This window comes from Thamnophis elegans, chromosome 4 (genome assembly GCF_009769535.1).
Source record: "Thamnophis elegans isolate rThaEle1 chromosome 4, rThaEle1.pri, whole genome shotgun sequence".
In the NCBI taxonomy this organism is placed as follows: Eukaryota; Metazoa; Chordata; class Lepidosauria; order Squamata; family Colubridae; genus Thamnophis; species Thamnophis elegans.
This window is the reverse complement of record NC_045544.1, coordinates 38,333,761-38,357,398: the sequence shown is the minus strand read 5'-3', so window position 1 is coordinate 38,357,398 and position 23,638 is coordinate 38,333,761.

Below are 23,638 nucleotides of genomic sequence, written 5' to 3'. Positions count from 1 at the left end.
ATAGACTTGCAGGGCCAACGTAACGTGTAACATGCTTATATCGGTGTTATATAATGTTACATACATATATGTATTTGGTAATGTGTGCTAGTTATTACTTATTTGGTTCTAAGGATTTCTTTTTTTCTTTTATTTATTGAGTTATTGAGACGTATTCTGTATTTTCGAGGGGGTGCATCAAGGGAGGCTCATTCAATTTCACTGTGCACATGTTGTGCATTGACAATAAAGATTTGATTTGATTTGAGCAGGCAGTAGTAGGAAAGAAAAGATTGATCTCTTGAGCACTCTCCCAAGAATGCCACATAGACTGGTCCTCTTAATCCTGCATTTATATGAAGCCATTGAGGGAGATAATTGGTAGGTTTACCGCAGTGGTGGGTTCCAGATCACGTTGTAACCAGTACGGTTGCAATGGGGCCCGGCGTCCTCCACATGAACATTTGTGGCACATGCACTCATGCAACATGCACATGCATCTCACCTTCCAGTGATGCCTCCGCAACACTCCAGATGCTCGTGGAGCTCCGCGCAGACGCTATATGTGCCTTGCACGTGTGCGGAAGCACTAAAAGCTTTAAAGATAGGTAAGGAGCGTGGGTGGGCAGGAGGGCCCTCTGGAGCACTATACTGGAACGGTACCCGGTGCTCCAGGCAAGCTCCAGTACGCCATACTGTACCGGGGCGTACCACCTGCAACCCACCACTGGTTTACAACAAAGCGTCTAACAATATTTTGCCATCATGGAGGTGTAATCATCCCGTAATTGGAAACTATAAGTATCTGGATGTGGTGAAAAAACTGAGGTTGAACTCTAACAAGATGTAATTTTGTTTTTTTTTTATTGTTTTGGATATTGGAGAGATTAAAACCCTTTGAACTGATAAGTTTTTATTGCATTCATTGGGTGAATTTCTGTCTCCTTAAAAAGATGATGATGTAAATTTGATTTTAAAAGTTTTAAAAATATATGATTTCTTTTAACTATGCAGCAAAATGATCCTTAGTATAGAAGAAAGTTAAAATGGCTTAATGGGCCAGAGAAATTTGGAATTGTAGCTTTTTGAATTATTTAGAAGATATTTTCTCATAGGAAAATGGAGACTGCTTTGTTGTTTTTTAATGATAATCAGACCTTGAAGGCTGAGCACTAGAGCTAAAGAATAAAGAAAATGGAGCAGAATTCTTTAGTACAAACTTTTGAATACTTCTCAGCCAAACTTTTGACATAATGGATCAAATGCTTGATAAAATTGACAGAGCATGTTCTAATGAAGTTGTAAAACAAGAATGAGCTGCAATGGATAGCTATGAAATTAATTTGAGGGAGACAGTAAATGTAATACAAATTGTTCTGAATGATGATTTATTCCCCAAAGGGGATTAACAGATATTAAATCAAGAAACTGATTTGTATTTTTTTTCTTGATATACAAAAGAGTTCTGTCAAGATATGAAAAGATTATTTTAGAAGTGACAAACAAAAGGGTAAAATTTACTTATTGATACAAAATAAATATGTTAAAATTGTGATAAATGATCAGCAAATTACCTCTGAGACTTTTTTTTGAAGGGGTTAAAGAGTAATTTGAGGAAAGTTTATAAGACTGTCTTGCTTATGAGAAGATTATGAGCCTTAGTGGTGCAGTGGTTAGAGTGTAGTACTGCAGGCTACTTCTGCTGACTGCCAATTGCTTACAATTTGGCAGTTCAAATCCCACCAGGCTCAAGTTTGACTCAGCCTTCCATCCCTCTGAGGTGGGTAAAATGAGGACCCAGATTGTTGGGGGCAATATGCTGACTCTGTAAACCATTTAGAGAGGGTTGTAAAGCACTGTGAATCGGTATATAAGTCTGAGTGCTATTGGCCAGGGTTTTAAAAAAGGAAGCAGTTATAGCTGATTGCCCTTACTGGACTTTTGTTGACAAAGCTTGATTGACATAGAATTTTGACTGGGTTTTTATTGTATTTTTTTACTTAGGCGGTATAAGAGAAGAGCAGACAAAGCTGGGGGAAGGGCATCATCACTTTAGAGTCATTGTGTTCAGTGGTGGATTCCGGATCCCGTCACAACCGGTACGCTGCGACAAGGCCGGGCATCCACCCTGTGCACATGCATTGTGCATGCATGTGCACCCACCACCTGCGATGCTCCAGCTGCTTGGCAGAGCATTGCTCAGGTGCCATACACTGCATGCGCGTGCGCAAATGGCCCGGTTGGGTGAAATACAGTTCAGGAACGTGGGCAGGTGGGCTCTCTGAAGCACCATACCGGAACGGTGCCTGCTGCTCACAACCCATCACTGATTTTGTTCCCACTAGTGCTCCATGTCCACTCCCTCTTGAATTCTGTTGACCCTTACCTGGCACAATTTAATTTTGAACTTTATTTGACCAGATTCTTGTGTATAGGCTTGAATAAATCTTCTATGCTGCAACTTTATGAATAGTCCTGATTCTTTGTGCCTTATAGGAGATGAGTTATGGGGATAAGAGAGATTATGTTTTATTTAGTGACAGTGATAAGCTACTAAAATTGTTTTTACCCACTGGGATGAAGGAACAAGTCATTTCTTTTTTCTTTCTCTTTCTCCTTTATTTTTTTTTCCTTCTACACATTCCCTGGTTTTTCTTTTTCTTATATTTTTCTGTTTGTATTTTTGCAGTACCCTATGCATTGATTTTTATTCTTTTCATTTATAATTTTTAATAACATTATTTTTTTTATTAAAAAAAGGGACTGGAAGTTTCCTTCTGTTTGCTGACACTGTTATGACTCTGATGGTATATAAACATAAATGCATAATTTGGAACACTATTACCATAAGTTGACTTTTATTGCTTGGAAAACCATTGCATAGAAAATTACATTACTGTGACTTTTGGCCATAAAAATGTTTCATTTTGCAATCTTTATTTTCTAAAGATTAGAGGAATACAGGAACTAAAATTAATTATTTTATTTTGTTTTTCTCTGTTTCCTTTTTTTTTTTTAGGCAAGGAGGCAGAACATAAAACACCAAGTAAGTCTCTAAACTTTACAACTATTGAAAAATAATAGTGATGATGGTTAGAATTTGATGATATTTGCCAGTTGGGTTTTCAATGACAGTGGCAAACATGTATCCTTTGCCTATCTTCTAAACCAGCTGTTGGATTTGGAAATTTTCCAGAGCAGATCTGGAGGTTCCACAAGGAGGTACATTGAGTTCCATTCACGTTCATTATTCAAATGTGGTTATAATCATACTTTAGCTGTATGGAGTAGTCACGATAGCTTTACTCCAGTAATATATGTGACTGTCACATGATTTTTCAGACTATATAATAATGTCCTATAGTATGGTATGATTTTACTGAGCAATAGAGACAAAGGTTTTGCCCCCAGCATGGTCGGTTGATCCGTCCATCCATCATCATCTATCTATCTATCTATCTATCTATCTATCTATCTATCTATCTATCTATCTTCTATCTATCTATCATCTATCTATCTATCTATCTATCTATCTATCTATCTATCTATCTATCTATCTATCTATCTATCTATCATAATCTATGAATACATTATTGTGAAGTACAATATTAATCCTGTTTCTTGCAAATCGAACCTAGAAATGTTATGATATTTCTGAAGAAGCAGCCACGTAGACAGGGCACTGGCCAGGATTCTAATACAACTAGACTATTCAATTAAAACCCAAAGTTTTTCCCACACCTGTTTTATTTCATGAAGCTCTTCAGAATGGAGTGGTGCCTAACAGAAGGGCTACAGGTCATTGAGGAACCTGCTTGGTCTAATCATCTTAAAAGGTTTCTCTTCCCTGCAATGGTTGGTGGTCCTAGTTACATAGGCCCTTATTCCTTTTATATGAAGGAGATATTATGAAGTTACCAAGACTTACCATTTGCATGTTCTCAACAGACTGCTAATATATACCCATTTCAGAACTGTATTTTGTGTAGGCTTATCTTCTCAGAGAAAACCTATGCATGGCCACACATGTCAGTTCATTATCTACTGTATGCTAGTTTGAGAACATCAGAAGGCCGGGCTAACACTATAGCTCTTCTCTCAGTAATTCTGGAATGACTCATTTTACGTGAAATCTGAAAAGAATTTAAAAGTTAAGAGCAGAGACTATACAATACACTGGTTGAATTTATCTTGCATTGCTCCCACTTTTTAGAACAAGAAGTTCTTGGGCATGAAAAAGGAGCTCATCCAGCAAAACCAGGTATTTATTCTAATATTCACACTTCACACAATCACTTGGCAAAGTAGAAGAAGGAATTGACAAACTGAGCAGAATAATAAGGCCTTGAGCATCTGATATTATTGCTATTATACAATGTATACTTCTTAGGCTTACTTAAATAATAGGGATGTACCATCCTGTCCTTATTCATAAGTAAGCATGATTTTTTCTTTGTTGGTGGGGGGAGGGGCATGCAATATGTGTAGAATCTAAGCCAAGAGCAAGCTTAAGAACTATAACCCAACATTATCCTTTTCTCCTTTTCCTCCATTGAAGTAAGGTTCTTTAATTTCTCTCCAAGTCCAAAGAAATTACAAGATGTATCATGTTATATTTATATTTGCTGCCCTGCTTTGCATGTGAATGCTTTTTCTAAACCTGAAATTTAAATAGTCTTGTTAACTTGGTTGCTAATAATGTCTTTGCTGCTATTCCATCTTTTTCTAAAAAGGTGGTTATATACTTTAACTTATTGAATTAATAGAATTTCCTAACTATTGTTAGTCAAATATCTTAAATAATGCATTTGACAATTAACTGTGATTAATATTTTACTTTCTTTTATTTATGTCATGTTTTTTAAAAAGCAAATAGTAAAGAATATAAATAGGTCACATGTAAAGAGCTAGAATACTATAATACTAGTGTTTTTTTTCAAGGATGCCTTTCAGGAGAAGGTCAAAAGTCAAGGTTGGGTCTACATTCATGTGATCAAAACCTGCCTCTTTTTAACATGCATCAAGATGCATGAGAAAAGGGTGGAGCTTTGATTGCATGTTGGCTTTTTTGATCCCTTTCCCTGCAGACATCCCTGGTTCCATCAACAACTTTCAGGGCTGCCCCATGAATGAGCCCAATGTGAATTTCCTTGATATAAGAAGAGTTTAAATGCAATAATTCAATCTATAGGAGAGTGACACATTTTAAACTCTTTTCTTCAGCACCAGCAATGAACATCTTTGTGCTACATATCATGTTTTATTGCCACGGAGAGCATAATATTAAGTAATATAGTAAGAATTAGTTACATTGCAAGGTAAATGTAATTAAAAGAGGCTTTGGATAGATGATGTCAGAGAATGTAAGATGTAGATGTTATCAGGAGGCATCTCTTTTTATGATTTATGGAAATTATCCATGTGCAAAGAAGCAGTGAGTTTCCTGTAGTGAATTGCAAGTTGCAGTTTGCTGCAAAATAAATGTTTAAATATAGAGAATATTTGGTAAAAATTACTGTGACTCTCATATAATTGCTATTATTTTTGTTCCATTACAATATAGCCAGTAGAAGATCTTCTACATATTTTTTAGAGTAGGTGTATGCAGAGTGGTCAATATTCAACCTCCAAGGGTCAATGGGACTATCTACTATTATTATTATTCATCACAGTCAGCCAGATGCTCAGTCTGGGTTTGGCATTTTTGTTTACCTATCAAGTCCTTACCAAGGACCTGGGATAGACAAATCTGGATGTTTGATGGTGTTACAGATATTGTCACAGGATGGAAGCAGTTCCAAGTAAAGCTGCCTTCTGCAATTGACTGATGGCAAATTTGTCAATGCCTATGGTGTTCAAGTGGTGCTCCAGTTGTTTTGGGACTGCACCCAAGGCACCTATTACTATTGGCACTCTCCTTTCTTCTTCTTCTTCTTCTTCTTCTTCTTCTTCTTCTTCTTCTTCTTCTTCTTCTTCTTCTTCTTCTTCTTCTTCTTCTTCTTCTTCTTCTTCTTCCTCCTCCTCCTCCTCCTCCTCTTCCTCCTCCTTCCTTCTTCTTCTTCTTCCTCCTCTTCCTCCTCCTCCTCCTTCTTCTTTCTTCTTCTTCTTCTTCTTCTTCTTCTTATTATTATTATTAGTAGTAGTAGTAGTAGTAGTAGTAGTAGTAGTAGTAGTAGTATTTATTAAATTATTTTATATGATAAATGTTTGGGGGTTGATGAACAATCTAAAAATTAACCCTTATGAAGGGTTAATGAGCTGAAGAGTTCAGAGGGAGTTCACAAAATGAACTCCCTCTGATCACCTCTGATCACATTGTCTCTGAACTTGAATACAAATTTAGCAACACATTATGATAACATGGCTTTCTTCTAGCCAAATTTAGTCTTCATGCCAAAAAAGATTTTGCACCAAATTTCATACTTTATTCTTACTCGCTTTGTCAAAAGATTGTAAGCTTTTACAGTGCTGTGTTGATCAATATATAATTGATGTAATATTGTGCTGCAAAAAGTTCTCTTTAAATATTTGTGCTCCTACTTCAAGTACAGAGAGAAGACAGCTACACAAGTATATAGACTGCTGCTCTTGAGAGAATTATTGTGTTGTATTATCAGTTGTCTCCTATCTGATGGGTAACTGAAGAACATCTATGAATACCAATGTATTAACTTAGCTAAATGTGAATAATCATTGCATTATTTTAAAATGAGGAAGGTAAAGATAGTAACATGAAGGAAACCCTAAATTATCTATTTCTATATCTATCAATAATAATAGGAATGAACAGAAGCAATTTGAATTATATTTTAAAAGTCATTATCGATTTCTATCTTTCTTTCACTACTTATCTATTTTGCTAATTAATTGCTTGTGGAAGATGTTTAGTATTTTGGAACAACAGAAACTTTATTTGCATTAAAAAGACTACTGGTGCATTCTATTTTTTAATTATTAAAATCTAAAAAATATTTTCATGTAACATAGCTGCATGAAAAGACAAAGCTCTGCCATCTACTTTTATATTTACTTTTTTATTTAAGTCTTATATTTCTACTCAATAAATGTTAAACTGTTTGATGTGCCCCTCATTTGCAGCTGTAATCAATATTTCAAATAACTTTAGATGTCTGCCATGTTGCAAGGATGTAAAATGGATGCTGACTGGAGATAATCTGCAGAACAGATCACGTTAAAACAATAATATGAAGTCCCAAGGCAAAATCCAATATATTCAGTTTTGGCATTAAAACAGATCAAGCTTTCCTAATGGGCACCCTCCAGCTATCACTTTTATCCTGAACCGGTGTCCATTGATCTTCTGGCTGATGGATTGTCAGAAACATAATCCAACATATCTGAAAGACATTTATTTAAGCAGACTAGTCTATATCTGGAATAATAAGTCTAGACTAGCCCTTGCAAGAAAATAAAATGACAAAAATCTAATTCATAATATCTATAATCTGCCAAAAATTCCTGTCAACTTCTTTATATCTTAAAAAGTTTCCATTTTGACTGCCTTTATATTTTCTCAGATATCTTGTGGGCTAGATTAGGGTAATTCAATGTGTACAGCTTGATGTCTGTAGAGATTCTCAGTCATTCCAGTCATGGTTGCTTTTTCCAAAGGTGCTTCTTCCAAAGGCAACTGGACTTTGTTTTTCCTTGAAGATGTTTTGCTTCTCATCCAAGAAGTTGGCCAGAACTTAAGAAGCTTCTTGAATGAGAAGCGAAACGTCTTCAAGGAAAATCAAGGTGGCACAGTGGTTAAATGCAGCACTGCAGGCTACTTCAGCTGACTGCAGTTCTGCAGTTCGGCTGTTCAAATCCCACGGGCTATTCAAATCTCACCAGCTCAGGGTTGACTCAGCTTTCCATCCTTCCGAGGTGGGTAAAATGAGGACCCGGATTGTTGTTGGGGACAATATGCTGACTCTATAAACCACTTAGAGAGGGCTGAAAGCCCTACGAAGCGGTATATAAGTCTAACTGCTATTGCTATTGCTATTGTTTATTGGATTTTAAGTCCAGTTGCCTTTGGAAAAAGTATCTTTGGGACATGTACAGCTTGTTTTTACAAGTGAAATATTTCTACATTAACTTAACAAAAGTGTTGTTGTATTCATAGTGTCTTCAATATACATTATACATATAGTCTTTGATTTACAACTGGTCACTTAGTGCCCATTCAAAGTTACAACAGACCTACTTTGGGAGTACTTACAGCCCAGATTCAAAGTTCCAATGGTCAAGTCCCCTCCAGGGTCACATGATCGCTTGGCAATACAGCCCCATTGATGGCCATTTGCTGCATCCTGTGATCACATGACTCTTACGATTGTTTGGCTGAAAACTGGACATTTATTTCCGGTTTTCTGCAAAACCACACCTATAGAGAACCATGGGTTTGCTTAATAACCACCACTTTATGATTACTACTAAAAAGGTCATAATATCAGGTTGATCATGTTTTATAAACTTTACAATGTATGACCATAATGGGCAGATTTTATTATTGTCATATGTAAATAACTACCTACATTGAAAACAGCCCCAAATGAAGATTTATATAGATGTACTTATTTTTTTTCTTTCTCTTTCTATCTTCATGCTACTCAATAGAAAGACCAGAAAAAACAACAGCTGAACTCAAAGTTGCAGGTAAACATATAGTATATGTACATAGCATATAGTACATACATACATATAACCTATGAAATAAATCATAAGAACCGTGTACCTGATGGAGCTTAATGTACCCAGAACTTCACCTGATATATCTACTGAGCATCATAAAAACTAATTATACCTGTCCCATTAAATAATCTGCCTCAAAGTGTCAAATATTCTATTTTTATCACTCACTTCATCTTCAAGGTATCTGCAAACTTTAATCACTTACTTAGAATTATCTGGCTGTTAGTGTCTGGAAGGGTAATGTAGCATGTAGAGAGATTATGCTAGGCTGCTCACAGTTGAGCAAATAGAAACTGAAGTTGCATTAAAGTGAGCTGGATCTGGGGGGGGGGGGAGGGGGCAGATAGAATGAACAGCTTTATGGTAAACTGCCAACTACATGCTGTTGTTCTCAGCAGGAAGTAACAGAGTGGCAGCCGTGCTCCAGCTCTGCACCTTAGTTAATTTCAGTCTGTCTCCTTGTATGAAGTCACAGTTGATTGACTGTATTCAGGGATGCCTGGAAAAAAATGGATGCTGAAGAAAGACATCTGTGCATATATCAAACCACTTGAGATATGATTCAATCCAAGTCCATAGAAGAGCATGTAAATGTGCAAATATAAGATCTGCTCTGTTTCCAACCCCGTTTAGCTTCCCTGCTGCTGACAGACAGAAATCACAAGCTTGTTTTCTCCAACGGTTTGTGAAACAATATGCAAATATCAAAGTCCCCTAAAGTTTAACCTCTATGATTTGGACATTTTTGCAGATGAGAAAAAAGCAGAAAAATCTTTGAGAGAAAAGAAAGAAAAACATGGTAAGACTGGGGTATTTTTCCTCTTTCTAAAAGATTGTATGAAAAGTAATCGTTCTCTGAATTTGCTAATATCTTTCCTTCTTCACTTACCTTAATATTAATGAAGTGGATTGTATGAGCTTCAGTTTAAATATTGCATTTGATTTTTCTCTTTTTTTCTTTTACTTATACAGGAAAAACAGTTGAAAAGACACCCTTGAAAGTAAAACATGATAAAGGTATGTATGTATGTATGTATGTATGTATGTATGTATGTATGTATGTATGTATGTATGTATGTATAAGGTTTCTATCCAGCCATTCATTCAAGGCAATCTGCACAAACCTTTTCCTATGAAGTAGATTGGGGTGATGCAGAATGAATCCAGAATCATCCAGTGAGCTTCAGTGGCTGAGATAGATTAGAGTCTTTGTCTCCTTCTTCTTATTACAGCAACATACAATGGTCCTTACAAACCATAAATCTAGAGAGTTACTTTTAAGAGAACAACAAGCTTCTAGATTTTTGTTTGAAACTGGACTGTTGTGGTATTTACCTTTTCTAGAAATCGGTTGGTCCTCTGTAACTACTGTATGCTTGGGGATGGGAAATGGAATTAGTCCTGAACAGTCTAGGAGAAAGAGGGGGAAAGATAGAAACAACGTCACCCATTGTTCATCATGAGTGAAGACCTTTGATTCCATGATTTTCTGACTCAAAGAAGTTTTCCCTCTAACCTTGATAAAGTCTTGTGGACTTTGATTAAGGGCTAAATACTGTGAAACATGTAAAGTTCTTTGAAGAGAGTAGCTGTGCATCTAATGTGTGTGTTTATCTATCTATCTATCTATCTATCTATCTATCTATCTATCTATCTATCTATCTATCTATCTATCTATCTATCTATTTCTATGTCTATAACTCTTGTATTTAGAATCCAAAACAATTAAATATTTTTGTTCTGTTTAACAGTTTCTGCAGAAAAAACAGCTCATTTTTATTACAATATGACTACAGGTAATTGGTGGTTGGTTTCCTCCTCCTCCTCCTCCTCCTCCTCCTCCTCCTCCTCCTCCTCCTCCTCCTCTTCCCTTACTCTTTAAATCCAATGGCTATTAAGATTTAGTATTAATTGTTCACTATTGACACCCATTGATCGTAATGAAAAACCACATTTTTACTTGAGTTTACTTGAACTCATATGTGGTTATTTCCCAAGCCATAACTTTCTACTGTTTGATATATTATGGTTTTGGGGGGGGGGGGGGGCATTTGTCCAACTTCAGCAGGTGCTCTAGCTGCAGCTCTACCTGGGACCTTCTGATAGTGATCCATGCCCTCATTAACACTTGATTAGATTTTCTGCAGCTATTCTACAAGACCATTCGGGAAGCTGTAGGCAGTCCAAAATGGGGCTGATGTAGAATCTGGCACTCACGCATGGACCCTATGTTGGCTTCCTTAGGTTTTCAGATAAAATTTAAACTTGGCAGCAAGTTAGTTTCAGGGCTGCTTTTACCCATGAGAATCACACCTGACTGATTCAATATTTTTGGGAAAAGTGATCTTTCCTCCTCACTTTTGCATGGTATAGGAGGCTAAATCATATTGCATTTCTGTAGCAGCACCAGTCTTTTGGAATGGCCTCCTTCTGGAATGTAGGCTAGTTCTGAACTTAACTGTCTTTTGGAAGCAGCTGAAAACAGGTCTTTTCTGGAAGGTCTTGGAAGCGGTTTCCATGCGCCTGAAACGAATATTCAAAAATGGACAAATACAGAATCCTTATGGTATCACCCAGGAGGATTTCTTATACAACTGTGCAAAAAAAAAATCATAGTCATAGCTGTTTTGAGTTTCAGTATGATGTGACTTCAAAAATGCTGCTGGATTAAGTTAATTAAGTAGCAAAGAAAGCAATTGAAAGAAAGCAAATTAGCAAAGAAAGCAAAGAATTAGCAAAGAAACTTGCTCTACAGATTCTCTCTTTCTGAGATTTTCTTTCTTTCTTTTCAGAAAAAATTTCAAAAGCTGCAAAACCAGGAAGTAAGTTAAAGGCCTTGCAAATATCTTTGTTTTTCAAGTGACTTTAATTCCTTGTCAGGACATGTAACTCGGTATCCACAGTATTGTTTTACCTCATCTTGTCAGATTAAGAAAGAATGAACAATTTGCCTTTGAAAACTAGTTAATGAGGGAAAGCTCATTTTACATATTTTGTAAGATTAAACTAACCTTGAAAGCAGTTGTATTATGTAGGAGAAAAGATAAATTAGAAGAAAGAATGTGAACAAGACATCCATTTTTATACATTTCGTGTTGCTACCTGCACAATTACAAGAGGGGATAGTTCCAAAAAATGATTTCCATATAGGTCAGCTACTATATATCAGACTTTTTCCAACAGCTGTGTAATTATTGGAACAATGTATTGAATTCTGCTCTTCAGTTTAGTTGTAATAAAAATGTAACAAAACATACCTATTCACTCCTTCCCTTTCCAGTAATTATGTCATAGATTATGGCAATCACATAAATCTTCAAATCTCCATCTTCTACAATTTGTTTTTGAAGTTTAGAATGAAAGGATTTACATTATATTATTATAGTTGTAGTACAATGATTCTTTAATACCAAGAATAAGACTCATGTCAGTAAAATTAATTTGTAATCCAGTAATTCATATGCAGTAGGGGTTAGAATTTCAACTTTCACTAATTTTTTGCAGTTGGGAGGCCAAAAGCCCACATGAACCTATTTTTAAAATTCTAAGCTATAACTCTACTAAATGGAAGACTTGCTTTATATTCTTAGAATAATTATTAGCCTTGACTTTATCATCTTCCTTCAAGAAAGACGGGTTCCTTAGAATTGCATTAGTATCAATAAAACAATGTTTTGCAACTCTTAAAAATGGACCTGCATAAATGTAAGAAAAGTTCAGATTAGTTGAACAGAATCTGTGTACTGGTCCATGTTGATTCACTGTTTTTGTAAGATTGAAAACCCTTATTTTTATCCATGAATGTGAATCAAATGGCATGTTCCCATCTTAATATCTCAATATCTCAGGGATTGCCACAAAGAAGAGGAAGTCAAACTATTCTCCAAGGCACCTGAGTATAGAACAAGAAGCAATGGGTAGAAACTAATCAAGGAGAGAAGCAACTTAGAACTGAGGAGAAATTTCCTGACAGTTAGAACAATTAAGTAGTTGACAGCTTGCCTCCAGAAGTTGTGAATGCCCCAACACTGGAAGTTTTAAGAAGATGTTGGATAGCCATTGTCTGAAACAGTATAGGGTTTCCTGCCTAGGCAGGGGGTTGGACTAGAAGACCTCCAAGGTCCCTTCCAACTCTGCTATTGTATTGTATTGTATTGTATTGTATTGTATTGTATTGTATTGTAATAGGAAGAGGAAAATGGGTTGCATATATTCGCCATCTTGAGTTATTTGTAAAAATGCTAAAGACAGAATATTAACTACTGGTAATTGGAATGGACAAACCACCTAAGTAGATTCAGTGGCTTACTTCTTCTCCATTCATATGTCCCCTGCATGAATGATACTGCTGAGATCAGGGTTGTTTTGTTTTGCTTCTGATGTGAATTATTATCTTAATCTTGTAAATTGATTGCCCCAGTGAGAGGGAAGATGTCTTCACTGAGAAAGTTTCTTTTTAGGGACAGTCTCCTATCTGAACCAGTGTATTGATGAACCATAAAATAAAAAAGACAAAGAATTCTATTGCTTCTCAGCTTTGTTTACGGCCAATTAATGGTTTTGGGAAGTCCTTTAAAGCCTGGTTCATATATGGAAGCTGTTGACTATTTGATGTAATGCACCACTTGTGTATTCACTGAACATGATGTAAATTTCTCTTGCATGAGGCTGCTGAAATACCTACCATTGTTGTCCGGCTTTCTCTAGGAGGCTGGACTGGATCTAATTAAATGGGCATCGAGAATCCCAGAATTTCTGATAAGATAGTTTAATTCAGTGGTGAAATTCAATTCTTTTACTACTGTTTCTGTGGACGTGGCTTGGTGGGCTTGGCAGGAGAAAGATACTGCAAAATCTGCATTCTCACCCCACTCCCGGGGAAGGATACTGCAAAATCCCCATTCCCACCCCACTCTGGGCCAGCCAGAGGTGGTATTTGCCAGTTCTCTGAACTACTCAAAATTTCCACTACTGGCTTTCCAGAACCTGTCAGAATCTGCTGAATTTCACCCCTGGTTTAATTGTAGAAAAGTTAAGGAGCTATTATGAAACAGTGAGGGCATCTTGCATTTATCAAATGCAAGCTCTGTTTATAAGGTTTCATGTTCACAATTTTTTGCATCCATTTCTTCTACCCATTCTAAAAGCAATTATCTTGGTTGGGAGATACAATTTCCATCTGTTTCATATTTTGGTAGCCAGATCTGGTATTTGTCTGTGTGAGAACCTTTACAGTTGTTTGTTTCATCCAGAGATCACAAATAGCTTTCTATAACCACTTTCTGATCAACCTCAGAGTGAGAGGGCTGTTCTGTAGCATAAATGTTTCACCCATGAACTAGAGCTAAGCAAAATACCCCCCAGCATAATATCCTAGGATGTTTGGACTTTAATTGCAACCTAATGGTTTCTATAAGAGATGTCGGTATGAGAGCATACCTGTGATATATTGTGCATTTTATGTTGCATTGCCTTGCTTACAAATAAGATTGCTGGTTATAAATACCTAGAGGGAGGAATTAACAATTGAACAAAGAAAAACTGGACTTTATCTAATACAGAAATCTAGGGAGTAAACAATAATGAACATACTGACAGTATTAAATCAGATTTAGTTAACATAGGAACTGTTGACTTGTTCAATTATTTTTAGCTAAATGTTTATAATTAATACTTTTTACTTCATTTTGTTGGCTCAATGATAATTTGATTAATAATTTGGTAATATACTTATTACCTAATAGGGGTTAAAAAAATTTGTGCATCCCAAACAAGACTGTGAACTATACTGTTGGCTATGTACAGGGCCACCCATTGATAGGTACAGTAGGTCATAAATGATGAATTAGATTAAAGACAATCTGTTGGAGAAGGAAATAACCTACTCCAGCAGTTTGCCAGGATAGAATATTCAGATTTATGGCAGCATGATATTAGAAGACTTAAGAGCAAGTCACAGACATAAGTATTGGTAGTGATCATGATAAGTCTAGATTAGTGCTAAAAGCATATTCAGCTAAGTCCCCAGAGGCAAAAAAGAAATTTAGGGCTGCAAAAATATGTGTACGATTTGTACCTGGATTGTCAAAACAAAACATACTTGATGCTGTCAGAATAGAAACATTGAGAAGCAATTACTGGCAGACAATCCTGGCAAAATGATGTCCACTGGGTCATGAAGAATTGGAAGAGACTGAATGATTGAATAACAATACTAATTAGCAACCATGTCCTTTCTCTTATTCCAATAATTGTTGTAGACCAAAATGTGTACAACTTATGTTTTATTGGTGACATTGAAATCATTGGCAAGTATTCAAACAGTATGCCTGGAGAAATTCCTGCCAACCAATGCAAGGCAACAGAAAATGAGTAAGAAGTCCTATTTTTAATTCTATGAGATAATGGTATAAATAGTAGCTTGGTTAAGGCACACATGCAGATTTATACCTTCATATCATATGCTCATGGAGAAATTCATTACCATAATATTATTTCTTTCAATAACAAATCTATTGTGGATAAAACATCTAATATGGACTCCAATTGCGCAGAGCTAGCCGAGGTACCGAGGGAGGGTCTTGAGCGCCATCGTTGGATTGATTTTCAGTCTGTTACCCCTGAGGAAGTGGACAAGGCCATTGGAGCAGTGAGTGCCTCCACTTGTGTACTGGATCCGTGTCCCTCCTGGCTGGTCGCGAACAGCAGGGAGGTGACACGGGGCTGGATCCAGGCGATTATGACCGCGTCTCTCTGGGAAGGGTCTTTCCCCCCCCTTTAAAGGAGGCGGTGGTGAGGCCCCTACTGAAGAGACCGTCCCTGGATCCAGCCATTTTAAATAACTATCGTCCATTCTCCAACCTCCCCTTTGTTGGGAAGGTTGTTGAGAAAGTGGTGGCCTCTCAGCTCCGTTGGTCCTTGGAGGAAACCGATTATCTAGATGCCTTCCAATCTGGTTTCAGGCCTGGCTACAGCACGGAAACTGCTTTGGTGGCACTGACCGATGATCTCTGGAGAGCCAGAGACGGGGGCCGTGCCTCCGTTCTGGTTCTCCTGGACCTCTCAGTGGCCTTCAATACCATTGACCATGGTATCCTGCTGCGGCGGTTGCGAGAGGTGTGGGTGGGAGGCACCATTTTTCGGTGGTTCTCCTCCTACCTCTCGGGCAGGTCGCAGTCGGCGTTGGTTGGAGGACAGAGGTCGACCCCTAGGCCCCTTAATTATGGGGTGCCACAGGGGTCGGTCCTGTCCCCCCTCCTGTTCAACATTTACATGAAGCCGCTGGGAGAGATCATCCGACGGCACGGGATAGGATACCACCAATATGCGGACGATACTCAATTGTATCTGTCCGCCCTGTGCCAACTCAGTGAAGCAGTTGACATGATGTGCCAGTGCCTGGAGGATGTGAGGGTCTGGATGGGGGTGAATCCTGACAAGACCGAGTGGCTTGTGTTTTTTCCTCCCACAAATTGGCTTAGTATTCCATCTCTCAGGCTGGGGGGTGGAATTATATGCCCCTCAGACAGGGTTCACAATTTGGGAGTCCTCTTGGACCCACAGCTGACTTTAGATCACCATTTGTTGGCTGTGACCAGGGGGGGGGGCGTTTGCCCAGGTCCGCCTGGTGCACCAATTGCATCCCTACCTGAACCGGGAGGATCTTACAACAGTCACTCATGCCCTCGTGACCTCAAGACTGGACTACTGCAATGCGCTCTACATGGGGCAGCCCTTGAAGAGTGTTCAGAGACTCCAGCTGGTCCAGAATGCAGCCGCGTGAGCGATTGTGGGTGCACCCCGGTACACCCACGTTACACCTATCCTCCGCGAGCTGCACTGGCTACCTATTGGTCTCCGGATACGCTTCAGGGTGCTAGTTATTACTTATAAAGCCCTACATGGTATTGGACCTTGGTACTTGAGAGACTGCCTTCTGCCGATTGCCTCCCACAGACCCATTCGATCCCACAGATTAGGCCTCCTCCGCATTCCATCTGCCAGCCAATGTCGGCTGGCGACTACTCGGAGGAGGGCCTTCTCTGTGGCTGCCCCAGCCCTTTGGAACAAGCTCCCTGTGGAGATTCGGACCCTCTCCACCCTTCAGGCCTTCCGGACGGCCGTGAAGACCTGGCTGTCCCAGCAAGCCTGGGGTTGAGTTCCCCCCTCCACTCAAATTTGCTGTGTCTGTTGTGCTTTTAAACTGTTCGTATTGTCTGATTGTCTTTGTCTTACTTTTTGTAATTTCCCCTCCGTTGGCTTTGTTCAGCCGTCCTGAGTCCCTTCGGGGAATAGGGCAGCCTACAAATTGAATAAACTCCAAACTTCATTCCAGATGCCCAACAGATATTCAAAGACCTTAATTGCTGCCAATGTAATCTTCGGTTGTAGGGTTGTAGAGAGTATCTTCTTTGGGGTTTTTTAAGGAATGTCTCACATGGATTAAGGCACTAAAATATAACATATTTTACTTCTAACTGTTATTTTGGATACTTGTACCCTCAGTCTATCCATCTCAGTTCAGGCTTCCTTCTCCCTCTCTAGCTGCCCATGACACTAATGAAGCTCTTCCTCCTCCTCTTCTTCGCCAAAGGCTGGCGATCCCTTTAGAGATAATTCTTTGAGAAACCACTTCCTTCTTTTAAGTGACATGCAAAGGTTCAGGGAATTGAAAATGCCATAAAGAACATGTCCCTTTGGTCCAGCTAGATAACTTCATCACAGATTGGGTACAGGATATAAACTGAGAGTGGGTTTGGGGGGTTGTGGTTTTGGTCTTTTTGTTTTTGTTTTGCTTTCCTCCACTGTTTTCCTAATGCAAGCACTTTGAGGAAACAGTTTGAGAAAAAAATAGTTACTAAAGGGCTAGCTATTTATTCTCTTGCAGCCCAAATGAACAGTAAGACTGATGTACCTATGACATCATAAGTTGACAAAGGCTTATAACAAACTTATAACATCAGATATTTACTGGTCTTTTACAGTGACAAAGAGTGCCTGGTTATTTCGGCTTTTTTTAAAAAAAATAAATAAAAGGATCCGGTTCTCAGTGGACCAGTTAATCAAAGTGAACTATGATGTTGTTTCGTGACACAGTGTGCTAATGAACTCTCCATCTGCTTTGCCTTTGCTGCCAAAGTACTTTGCTTTAATGAAAGATGTCTGCTGAGTGACCTGCTCCTGACCCACAAGCATAACTCATTACATATTTGGCTCAAGATGGAATTGCACCGAGATATCTCTAATTAGCAAAAAAAATTATATTCAGGTCAAGATTCAGGGCTTCACATTTAACAGTCTTTCCTAGGCAGCTGCAAGCCATTTGACACATCAAATATGATGACCAGCCTCAAAAATGTGCATCAAGAAAAAAAGAGTCCCTTTTAGAGGACAAGCATTTAATTGTTAAAGACTTGGATCTGCATCAATAAGATTTGCGTTTGAGCAAATCTTACCACATTTTTTCTCTAGTTTCATTTTGTCTGGTATGGAAAACCGAGCAATAATATATCTTCATATTACTCCCTGTTTGGGAGGGGGCATGCCTGCAGATGTACACAGACGTGTGTATAATTCGTACATCTCCTTGTACAAATTATATAAGAAATATAGGCATGGCACACAGGAGACAACCAACAAAGCAATTTGGTTAATGAAAAGTCTGATGCTAGAGCAGGGGTGTCAAACTCAAGGCCCAGGGACCAGATTTGGCCCATGGGGTGCTTAGATCTGGCCCATGGGATCAGCCTGGAAACAGGAAACAACCAGCCCATGGTGTCTCTGCCAGCAAAAACAGAGAGCTTCATTTTTGCCGGCAGAGGGTTTCAGGACATATCACAAAACAGAGCTCAGGAACCCGTTTTCACTGGCAGAGCGCTACAGGCACACCCTATACAAGTGATGTCGAGCTGGCCATCCCCACCCTGGCCACAACCATCCTGCCCCCTCCCCTTGAGGTCAAACACAACCTTGATGCAGCCCTCAATGAAATTGAGTATAACACCCCTGTGCTAGAGCCTTGAACCATTCTTCCATTTCCTTTGTGAATGATTTCTCACCCACTGACACCCATGGGAGATAAGGCAAAGATTCCAAATCCAGGATTGGTATTATCTTCCTGCTGCTTGGGGGGCAGGAAAGCTCACTCTTTTCTTTCCCCTAAGTCACAGGCTCTGACAGCATGAAGACTTGGCTCTACCAGTTGGTCTGGGGACCTAATGCGTGAATACCATACTGAAGGTGGCTACTAGATTAATCAGCTGACCCCACTTTCCCCCCTGTACTTCCTACTTTTCCTCCTACCCATCTTTTAATTCACATTGTTGTACTTTCATTGTTTATTTTTGTTTTATTGCTTTACTATTGTTACATTTACATTTTTAGTCATTTTTACTATTCTAAGATGCCCAGAGCAACCCCAGAGTGAGACGTGCAGCAAATAAATTTAACAAATAAATAAAATTAATCAATCAGGGAAAGCAGGGCAGAGGGAATTTCCATAGAGGCTGACAGGGTGGATCACCCTCACATGCAAAGAAGGCATGGACCTAGGCAGCGATCATTGAACATTGTACTTTGTATCATTGCATCTAATACTATTCTGCACCGTAGTGGTGCAGTGGTTAGAATGCAGTACTGCATACTAACTGCTCACCCCAGGAGTTCGATCCTGACACACTCAAGGTTGACTCCGCTTTGATCCTTCCAAGGTCAGTAAAATGAGGACCCAGATTGTTGGGGGCGATGTGCTGACTCTGTAAAACCACTTAGAGAGGGCTGTCAAGCACTATGAAGTGGTATATAAGTCTAAGTGCTATTGCTATATTGAGCAAAAACTAATCATTTCTCTCAGTCTGACAAACCATTAGTGTTGTTATTTGTTGTTGCTGTTGTTTCATGAGACATGGGCACAGTGATAGCTGGTGACATAACCGCATTAGATGACTTGACTGAATTTGGGTTTTTTTTTCCCTTTTCACCATTCCATACTTCTAAAAGTCAAAATAGAAATCCTACATCTCAAAGAAGCATTACTTTATCCCTCCCTCCCCCTCCCTCCCTCTCTCCCTCCCTCCCCCCTCTCTTACTTTTGGTGTTGTGAATAAAAACTAGTATTTCCAATTATGCCATCATCAAATTTCATCTATGGGATCTTGGGATCCTTTAATTTCTGCAATGTATGCTCAGATTCTTTAGAAGTGGCAACCGGGGAATCGGGGTCTCCATGGAACCCACAGGCCATAGATTTCCCAGCCGTTTGAGAAAGACAACACATTTGAAGCTCCAAAGCTCCATCCAATTATTTCAGACAGCTTGTATATGAAAGTCATATGATAATGAATACAAATGGGCATAAACTGTATCTTGGGTCCATATACATTAGCATTTCCATTGTGTATTTGACTTCTAATTTTCTATTTACAAATACGAAGGAGCCTATTTATAATAATTCCCCCCCCCCCAGAAAGGTACATTCTGAAATAACTGCAATGAAGAAAGAGAAATGTCACTTCATAACTGACATTTCTGCTCATGGTCTTTTGTGCCAGTCAATAACATAGGAATAATGTCTGTCACTCAGTCTCAGATTTGGTTGGCAAGGTAAAAAAAAAGGTCTTTTTCGATTTGTCAAAAAGCAAATATGGGATAAAGCATTGCTTGCCATTTATTTAACTATTAAATGTAACTTGATTCCATCCATGCCTGACCAGGGAAGAAAGTGATTTTGGACATTGGTAATGTCTCTCAAATGTCTCTCAAAGTGTTTGACTTCCATTCCTAGAATTTCTATCAAGGAGTTGGTTTGATAGCCACATATTTTGACAACAGGCTAGGGAAGTTGATCTACGCTTTGCTAGATTAGATGTTTTCTCAGTTTACAGCTAAATACACTGATCATTCTTTTTATTCCCCTCCTTTCAGCTGCTGTTCGCTACTATCAATGTGTCTTTGTAAATGGAATTAATGGTTACACTCCTCGATATTCTGTTACTCAAGAAAAACCTGCTGATCCCAAGTTGAAGGCACGGAAACAATAATGTCCTGCAACCTGTGACATTGCAACAATTTTGCACTTTGCACCCACTTCAGGGGGTTATCTGGAAGTCCACTTGGCACCTGTGACAATGGAAGTATGACCTGACTGATCACATGCACCTGTAAAGGTTGTCTCTTGGTTGTTAGAGCACTAGAGACAATTTGATGGCATTATGTGATTAAAGATATCCATACTACCATATTTCCCTGAATGAAAGCATGGTGCTGAAAGAGTACTTGACAGTAAGTTTTGTGTGCAGGTGTAGGTGTATGTATATTTATATCTTCTGTCAAAGTCTGTTTCTAGTTTCTGTTTTAGACCTAGCTAGTATGGAAAACATTTTCCATGGTATCAGTTTTGGAAAATGTTAAAACGGAATTAGTCATTTGCAGTACAGTTTGCAATCTACAATAGTGCTAAATGAAATCACAAGTCAGTCCATACTAAACTTTTGAGTGACCAGAATCTAATAATAAAACTTATGTTCTACATATGTTTTTTTGTAAAAGCAAGCAATAAAATGTTTGCTATTTACATATTAGAGAGGTATTTGAATTAAGAATATCAATTTCTTTTTACTTCCTATTTGAAATAACAGACTAGTATCTCAACATTAAAAGAAAAAAATTAGAATGCTCCCAATAAAAATGTCTAAAGATGTTATTTTGACTACCTATTAAAATAGGTTTTGCTTTGTAAATAATACTGTACCTTTGTAAGTAGTTGTTCTTAATTTCTATTAAATGTATTTTGTGTATATAATTTTATACTTGTTTGCAATGTCAAATTGAACAAATTATGTATTGTTTTACACAAATTGTGTAAAGAGAACTCTCTACACAAAAATTACATCTGAAGTCTTTAACTGAATCAATTTCCTAAGTTTCTAAAGGGAGACTATTGTTGAAATGCTGATATTTATTTTGAAGAGATGGTACAGGGTTTAGGTAACTATGCCTAAAGAGGTTGAAGCAATTCATGACAATGTTTGGCTTTCCCTCTCTGTCTCTCTCTTTATATATTTCATATTTTCATGTCTTGGTCATACTAAAATGTGACTGGAATTTAATGCTACCTAGGCAATTTTCATTACTGTATTTGCAACCTGATCTAATATGGTTTTCCCATTGTGAAAGTAATTTATTGGGAGAAAAACAAATACAGATAAATGAAATACTTGATTACTATCAGCTGTGGAAATGGTAAGGTTCGTTCTGTATTAGACTGAAGGCTAAATCACAGACAAGTGATTTAGGATCATTTTGATAAAAATAAAAGAATGTACTACTTAAAGATAGGGACGTGGTGGCTCAGAGGCTAACACGCTGAGCTTGTCGATCAGGAAAGTCGGCAGGTCAGCGGTTCAAATCCTAGCACTGCGTAATGGAGTGAGCTCCTATTACTTGTCCCAGCTTCTGCCAACCTAGCAGTTCGAAAACACATAAAAATGCAAGTAGAAGAATAGGTACCACCTTTGGTGGGAAGGTAACAGCGTTCTGTGCACCTTCGATGTTTAGTCATGCCAGCCAAATGACCATAGAGACATCTTCAGACAGCGCTGGCTCTTCAGCTTTGAAACAGAAATTAGCACCATCCCCTAGAGTCGGGAATGATTAGCACATATGTGCAAGGGGAACCTTTATCTTTACCTTACTACTTAAACAATGTATTTTGGCTTATCCTGCTACTGGATGAGCAAAATGAGGAGGTGCGTCAAGAAAGCAGAGAATTAAAGACTAGACTGCAGTCTTTATGAAATATGTTTTTGATATGTCACAAGGTATATGCACTGATTCAAAGATGATTGGTGTTGTTAATATTGTATCATGATTGATGAAAGCACTCAAACTTTTTATAAATGATGATACCTCAAAAGTGACATGAAAATGTTTATACGTTATGCTTGTTTATATGGTAGAGTTGTAGAGTTGGCATAGCATTAATGTCACCAACTCAACCATATCAAGAATTATGATCCACCATGAGTGCAGAAGTGTAGAAGTTCCAAATGTAACTTTGAGATCTGCCTCTTTTAGATGGCTCATATCTACCTCTGACCTTCCCAAAACAGAAACCTAGGGTTCTGTTCACTTTTCTTATAATGCATTTATTTTGCTATTTGTAGCATAGTTTCAGTGGCTTTCCAAAGACCTGCTGATTTAAATGGGTGTTTTTAGTCAAATCGCGCAAGATTTCTCTTAGAGTTTTATTGAAATATTGCTAATTGTAGGTAACCTTATTTAGATTGTTAAAAGCTGTTTAACTGAGATTTATTGAAGTATATCCCAATTCCCTATAACTGGTTCAAGTGCAATAGCATATCTGAGAAGACATTTCCCTTTGGATATCCAGCTGACTCAGAGAAATTCAAAATATAAAATCTCACATAATGGTCAATGATTCCAAAAGCATTAATCATTTGCTTAAAACAGAAGTTTCTTATTGCATCCATCCAGACATCAGATTAATCAAAAATCCTGCCATTATTTGAATTATATGTTTTATTCATGTTTTAACTGTTGATTTGCAAAACAAAATGTCAAGGGGTATCATGGTAGGTACAGCTCAGTTTGATTATTTGACAGGGCAATGATTCATGATATTGTTATTTATCTTGGTATTTTAATTAATACCAAGAACCAAACAGTAATTACTATGGTCTTTCTATGTGGCCATACGTTCACTGAATAGTTTGCCACAAATTCACTTAAAATCCTAAAATAAAATTATTTTTCATATTCTAATCCTTAATACTTTCAGTCAGATTTCTCAAGACTGAGAACATTTGTTTACTTGGCATCCACATTAAGGTTTGATGTTAATGGACAAAGTCTTCATCCCAAAAGCAGACGCCTCATTGTGCTGTTGTGCATGTATTTCTAACAGCGAATAGGGATGAGAAATACAATATTTCATGATACA